Raw genomic sequence first — 7,290 nt, forward strand, 5'->3', positions numbered from 1 at the left:
TTGGGGCTGCAACACACCAATTTCTTCCTCCCTTGGCACAGCTCTGTTCTTCCTCCTCCTCCTCCTTTGTAGCGCTTGGCGAAGCCCTGCTGGAGTAACACGCAGCTCCACCGTCACCATGCAGTCGTGCTACCGGAGCTCTCCCTCAACTCCTCCTCTCTCCTTGCTGGATCAAGGTGAAGGAGATAGCACCAGGCTGCACGTGTGTTGGACGCGGAGGCGCCGTTGTTTGGCGCTTAGATCGGAATCTTCCGCGATCTGAATCGCTACGAGTACGACTCCACCAACCGCGTTCATAGTAATGCTTCCGCTTAGCGATCTTCAAAGGTATGAAGATGCTCTACCCCTTTCTCGTTGCTGGCATCTCCTAGATTGATCTTGGTGTGATGTAGGAATTTTTTTGAATTATTACTACGATCCCGAACAAAGGGCTCCACAAAGAAGTGGCCTTGTCTATTCCACCATGGATTCTGTCCACACAGGACTAGCCTCACTCACATTAGATATTCATGAAGTAGGTGATCTCCTTGCTTGTACAAACATCTTGGTTCAACTCCACAACACGAAGTAGGAGTCTCCCAAGTGGCACCTAACCAATCTAGGAGGCACCACCCTCCAAAAGGTAATAGATGTGGTAGAACGATGAATTCCTTGCTCTTGTGCTTCAAAAGATAGTCTCCTCAACACTCAATCACTCTCTCTCAAATTTGGCACGGGTAGGAGAGATTGATCTTGTGGAACGAAACTTGGGAAGGCTAGAAATCAAGGTTCAAATGGTTGAATGGAATCTCTTGATCTCAACTTATGAGTAGGTGGCTCTCTCTCAGAACAGTGGATCTGACAAGTGCATGTGTGTTCTGAGTGCTTCCTGTGCGAATGACAGGTAAGTGGAGGGGTATGTATAGGATCCACTAAAATCCAACTGTTACAACATTATTGCCCAACTCGGTGACACCGATAGGAATCTCGGTGCTACCGAGTCGCACTAAATGTTGCAACTTTTGAATTCTCGGTGAGACCGATATAGGAATCTCGGTGGTACCAATATTTGTGTCCTAGGAAGTTTCCAAATCTTAGTGAGACCAATTCTCAAAACTCAGAAATTCTGAAACTTGAAATCTTCTCAACAGAATGTTGGTCACACAATCTCGGTGGCACCGTTAGGAATGTTGGTTTTACGGAGATGGTGGGTTTGGCATAGGATTTGTCTAAGTGTAAAATCGGTAGGGCCAAATGGAAATTGTTGGTGACACCAATTTTGCTGGTTTGGGTTTGGACAGTGATATTTTGTGGGAGAATGACTCAGTATTTTTGGTGGCTACCTCTAAGCACTTGAGCAACGAATTCATCATAGTACCTCACCCCCTTTTAATAGTATTGGCTTTCCTATGCACTCAACGTGATTTCTCACAAATATAAAATGTAGAGTCTTCTTGCTTGAAGCTTGATCCAATCCTATTCCTTTCCTTGCATCAAGGGGCATTTCCTCACAATCCTATAGCCAAAGCTCTTTGTGGAATATACCTAAAATATACTAGGTAAAAGTGTTAGTCCAAGAGACAATGTATGTTGTCATGAATTATCAAAACCACCAAGGGAGCATATGTGCTTTCAATCTCCCCCTTTTTGGTAATTGATGACAACATAGAATCAAAGCTTCAAATAAAGATAGGAATTAGAATATGACAGCTTTGAAAGATAGATGACTAGTACAAGCTCCCCCTAAGTGTGTGCAATCCCTTTTTAAAGGATAGTTGCTTTGGACTGCATGGGCACACACAAGGTAGAAGGACAAGACAAGTCATATAGATCTTGGCTATATGCATCAAACATATGTGAATGAAGAACTTCCATGTTCAAGAATCACTCTTGCAAACAATATGTGCAAGAGACAAGAGATCATCATGAACAAGGATATGATGCATATACTCACCTTGAGGTTCTTGAGCGTCTTAGCTGTAGGAGTACACTTGGGAAAACAAATGTTATATAACACAAGAGTACTCTATTGTAAAGATGCAAAGAGCTTCAAAAGTACCAAGATATGGAAGACATATTGAAAATAGGATTTGATGATAGATATGTCTCCAAGAGAATTTATAACTTTCTCCCCTAAGGATGAATATGTAAGAGTTTCCTCTCCCCCTCAATCATAGCATGTAGATATTGGGAGTAGTTAGGGTGAGACAAGTTCAATCCAAAGATAGCAGTAGTAAAGCAATGATATCTGAAACAATTTTATCTGTCCCCCTTAACGCTATTTCTCCCCTGAGAGTATAAGGTTTGATATTTCTCCCCTTAGGCAGACCTTCCCTTAGGAACATGTATCTCCCCTTTTGTAAGATTATTGGTGATATTTATCCCTCTTTATGTAACCTTATTGGAAGCTTTGATATTTCTCCCCCATTGGCATTAATTGCCAAAAGGTCAGAGGGTAAGGGCTCATTAAGACAAAGGGATCCTTGATACTTCTCTCTTTGATAAGGGTTCCTTGAATTTGACTTTTCTCCCCCTTAAGAATTGATAAGAGTTCCTCGAACTATCTGTAACGACTAAGATGCGGTCCTTTCCAGTTTAAGGGAACGAGGCCCCAAAGAGGAAAGAAGCGCATCTAAGCGCCTGAACTTCTCACGCATTTCCTCCATGAAGTTGGACAGAATGTAGTAAGTCACGACAGAAGTCATCCCAAGTGATCACTCTAGCACCCCTGGAATCCTTCAACTGTTGCCACCAGATAAATGCTTGCCCCTTCAGCTGGAATGTTGCAAACTTGACGAAATCCTCAGGACGAACATTGTTGCATTCAAAATGCTTGTACATGTCATGGATCCAATCCTCCACATCAAACGGCTGGTCACAGGAAGTGAAAGTCTTCGGTTGATTTGTCAGGAACTGACTCAGATTAGCAAACTAATTGCCACCATGCTGGAAATTGCCTTGCTGCTGATTACCCCTCTCTTGCAACAACTGTAGCAGCATCTGAGTGTTTGCATTTGTAGCAGCCATCACCGCTTGCCAAGCCTCTACAGGAGGAGGCGGCGGCAGAGGAGGATTCTCCGGAGGAGGAGGTGGTGGCGGCACATCCTCAAGCCCTGGATTCTGGCGAGTTGGTGGAGCCATCGTGAAGACGGACAACACATTAGCCCACAGAATAAATTGACTTTAAAGCTGAATCAAAAAGGCAGGAATAACTGAACAGGAATATTAAACATTGCACTAGAACAAAATAGTAAGAATGCTTCTTGAAAGTGACGGTCGACAAAATTCTGAATAAGACCACTTGCAAACAAGTATGAGCTAGAACTGCTCGAAATAAACATATGATCGAGATTTCATCCGATATCTTCGTGGATAAGGTCGCACGGGCTAAAATTTACAGTAGCCATCCTATGCAAGGTAGTGCACACGACTTACGATGTATCCCCGAGTCGTAGCGAGCTACAAGGACTCTTTAAGACACAACAAGAACCACTGTAAGACGACCGTGAACAAACACACCCACTGAATATCGAATCCCGACCTCACATCATGCATATGTAGGAAGATTGTCCTATAAGTTACTACTTCATATCCCACCTATGAATTCCCGAAATATCTCGTCATGCAATCTGGTACACGGATACAAGGAGTAATATTCACACAACTACTATACCAACCCGTCCACTGTATCACATCCGTCAACACATAACCAAAATATCGGACCTTCATCTACAACAGACCCTCGTGATCACAATGATACAAAGTATGGCAATACTCCCGAACAATCTGCACCAGTACTGGGGACATCAGGGTTATCTCGCCACTACTAGTATTGAAGCAATTACGAACATCCTTCGTTCTTAGATACTCAAAAATCTGAATGATGGCGATGTGCGCAAGAATCCCCTGGTGCTCAACTCCCGGAAGAAATCAAGGCAGACATGAGGCACCAAGACTGAACTCCGTCACATCGAAATCATATAGATTTCACAAATACCCGCGTGATCCTAATTTTTTTTTGAGCGAGAATAAGAGTAGAATTAAGATTTCCTAAGTCAGGAACCTCACCAGAGCATGGAAGAGGACAAAAAAAGAATCCTACTCTCCGATATAACTAAGACTCAAAACATTTTACTAGACTCGACTCGGCCAAGTACGATCACACAAAGGCTCCTATGGTTGTAAGGCTCTGATTACCAACTTGTAACGACTAAGATGCGGTCCTTTCCAGTTTAGGGGAACGAGGCCCCAAAGAGGAAAGAAGCGCATCTAAGCGTTTTGCAACCATGGTAACATAGCACATACATACTAACAGAATGACAATTAGGGATTCAACCGCCATCTCATACATAATATCAGAGTTACATCACGCATTCAAACAAGGTAGTTCCGCTACGGACTACAAAACATGAGAAATGGCTATGCTACCCTGCATGCTCGCCCACGATCACGACCACGCCTCAGTCTTCTCGATAGTTCACGTACAGGCGGTCGTTCTCCTCCTCGTACTGCCACGCCAGCTGCGTGCCGTCGGGATCACCTGTCTCGGGGGTACCTGTACCTGTTGGTGTGTTGAAGGAATCTGTGAGCCACGAGGACTCAACAATCTATGACCTCGGTGCCAGAACTAGTCAAGTTATTAGGTAAGGAAGGTGGAGTATTTAGGTTGCAGCATCCTAAGAATATATGGTGGCTAACTTACGTAGAACATGTATTGAAGGTGGTCTATACTAGCGATCGATGATTAGCTGATCACTAAATGATCCTGAACACCTACTTACGTCAATCATAACCCCACCGTGTTCCTGATCGAAGAGAGGTCTTCGAAGGGGACAGTCACGGTTACGCACACAGTTGGCAATTTTATTAAATTATGTTTAAGTTATCTATAACCAGATGTTAACAAATATTCCAAGTTGCCACATAACCGCGGGCACGACTTTCCGAAAGATTAAACCCTGCAGGGTGCTGCAACTAGTCCATCACAAACGGTCATGGGCCGCAAAGTAATCCTCTATCACGAATCTCGTGATCTCGTCGGATTCCTTAGAGGAAAACCTCAACTCTGGGAGAACCAAAGCTTCACCGGGATTCCTATACGCAAGATATGTCGCTAAGGTAAGACAAGACTAGCAGGACCTCCCGACGTGTCGACGACCTTGATAAGAGCCGCGTATCTCAGTCTCAGGACACGCCGGATAAGCGAAGCATACACTAGCCAGAGAAATCACCCGAGTTGCCCCTGGATGGCCCCGGACGGTGCTCTAGTTTGGACCAACACTCATGAGGAGCACTGGCCCGGGTTGTTGATTAAATTCCTTGGGGAGGCCATTCCCTATGCAGATTATTATTAAGTGATTAGCAAATTAACACAAGGTTGGGTCCTGCCGGACAAGTCTTAACACTATGCAATTTATCAAGATGGTCCCCATAACAACCCCGAACGTGTTAGGAGCGATCAGTTATGGAATCAAACACCGGTAGCCGGTAACTATGGCGGCAATAACGGAACAAAACACCCGGCAAAAGGCTAGGCCTTCCGTTATTTACCAAGTATATAGGTGGAATAATTAAATAACATATTTAGCATAATGATATCAAGCTCATGTTATCACATGAGACAAAGCACGTGCAACTAGCAACGCTAACATTAGTAGCTGAGCAAAGCCTACTTAGCCATTCAAGATTTGCTAGGAAGGGATAAGTGTTTGGGCTTCATGGCTTTTTCAGGAGGCAAATATTTCAGTGGTAGGCAGCGAGCATATGACAAAGAAATGTGAATCTAGCATAACAAGTCTAGAGATGGAATCAAGGTCATATCATCTTGCCTGTGATGTCCTCAGCTTGGAACTGCTCTTGCTCGTCCTGCACATACTCTCCCGGATCCACGTACTCGTTCTCTGATCCTGGTGCTACCCAACATAAAAATAGCATCCAATGAACAACAACACCACAATATGCAACAAGCACATGATGCATGAGATGAAAATGAACATGCATCTCTTTTCTAGTCACTAGCACAAGCATGAGAAGAAAATACAAGTTCCTGGACATAACTGCACTCTAAGCTATCTTGACATGCATGAGGATGACATGAACAGATGCGTCACAAGAAAACGATGCAAAAACATATATGCACCCACAAGCATCACAACACACTCCAATGGCATACTTCTAGTATTCCTAGGTTGCCAAATCACAAAACAAACAAGAATGGATGTGGTGGTGCAAGGAATATCACCACACCATCATCTATGCACCCACAAGCATCAAAACATCAAAACTACACAATCTGCCACAAACAGCATCATAGCAGTTTGAGGGCTATATGCAAAGCACCTACAGCGACCCAAATGTGCCAAATAGGATATGTGGCAGAAGCTATTCACAAGCACTACCAGAAAAAGCAAAAATATAATTCAAAGGAGTTTCACACAGAAATTTACACAGCTGCTAACTTGGCCAAAAATATCAGTTTTCACGGACTTCGTGAAAATTCCAGATTCTCACTAGCTGTTTATGCTCTGAAGCATTTTGACAGCACCCAAAACAATATCTACAGGACTCCAAATGGAATGAAAATTGCGAGAGAGCTAGACAAATACAAAAGCTACAACTTCCTAGTTGATATCTAAGGCTGAATCCCAACACATGGACCTCTACAAGCACAACAACAGGAGAAGAAAATATAAAGAGATTCTCAGACTTTGTGAAAATCTCAGATTTTCACTAAACTGGAATTTCAGCCACATGCCTACTTTGACTAGGCTCAACTTGCACATATGAACTTCTAAGCATGAAACAAAACCAACATGCCATAGAGGGTGTCACCCTCTAATGCCACAACAAGGAATCAACCTCTAGGGCTCACCACATCTCATGGAACCAACCTCCAAACATTGGAAAAAAATCTGAAATATGACATTCCCAGAAAGTGTTCCAAAGGCAAAACTGACTTCACCAATGGATTCCTGGGATGATTCTACCCCAAAAACATATATAATACCTAGTTACTTGCATAGAACAATTGGGCACAAACTTGAGAGGAAAATCCTAGATGGATTCACATAGAGTGAATAGTGCATCATCACATGTGCTTCTCACTAGAACACCACCTACACAAGCACTTGCACACTCTCACAATTCCAATGGTGACATGAGGGTTTAGACCTCATGTATGTGTGCCATCACACATCACCATTCCCACACACATACAACAAGCACAAGCATCAAAATCACCTACACATGCTAAATAGAATTCACAACTAACTTACACTCACATAAGCATGTCTACACCTACACACACTAACT

This window comes from Hordeum vulgare, chromosome 6H (assembly GCF_904849725.1).
Source record: "Hordeum vulgare subsp. vulgare chromosome 6H, MorexV3_pseudomolecules_assembly, whole genome shotgun sequence".
In the NCBI taxonomy this organism is placed as follows: domain Eukaryota; kingdom Viridiplantae; phylum Streptophyta; class Magnoliopsida; order Poales; family Poaceae; genus Hordeum; species Hordeum vulgare.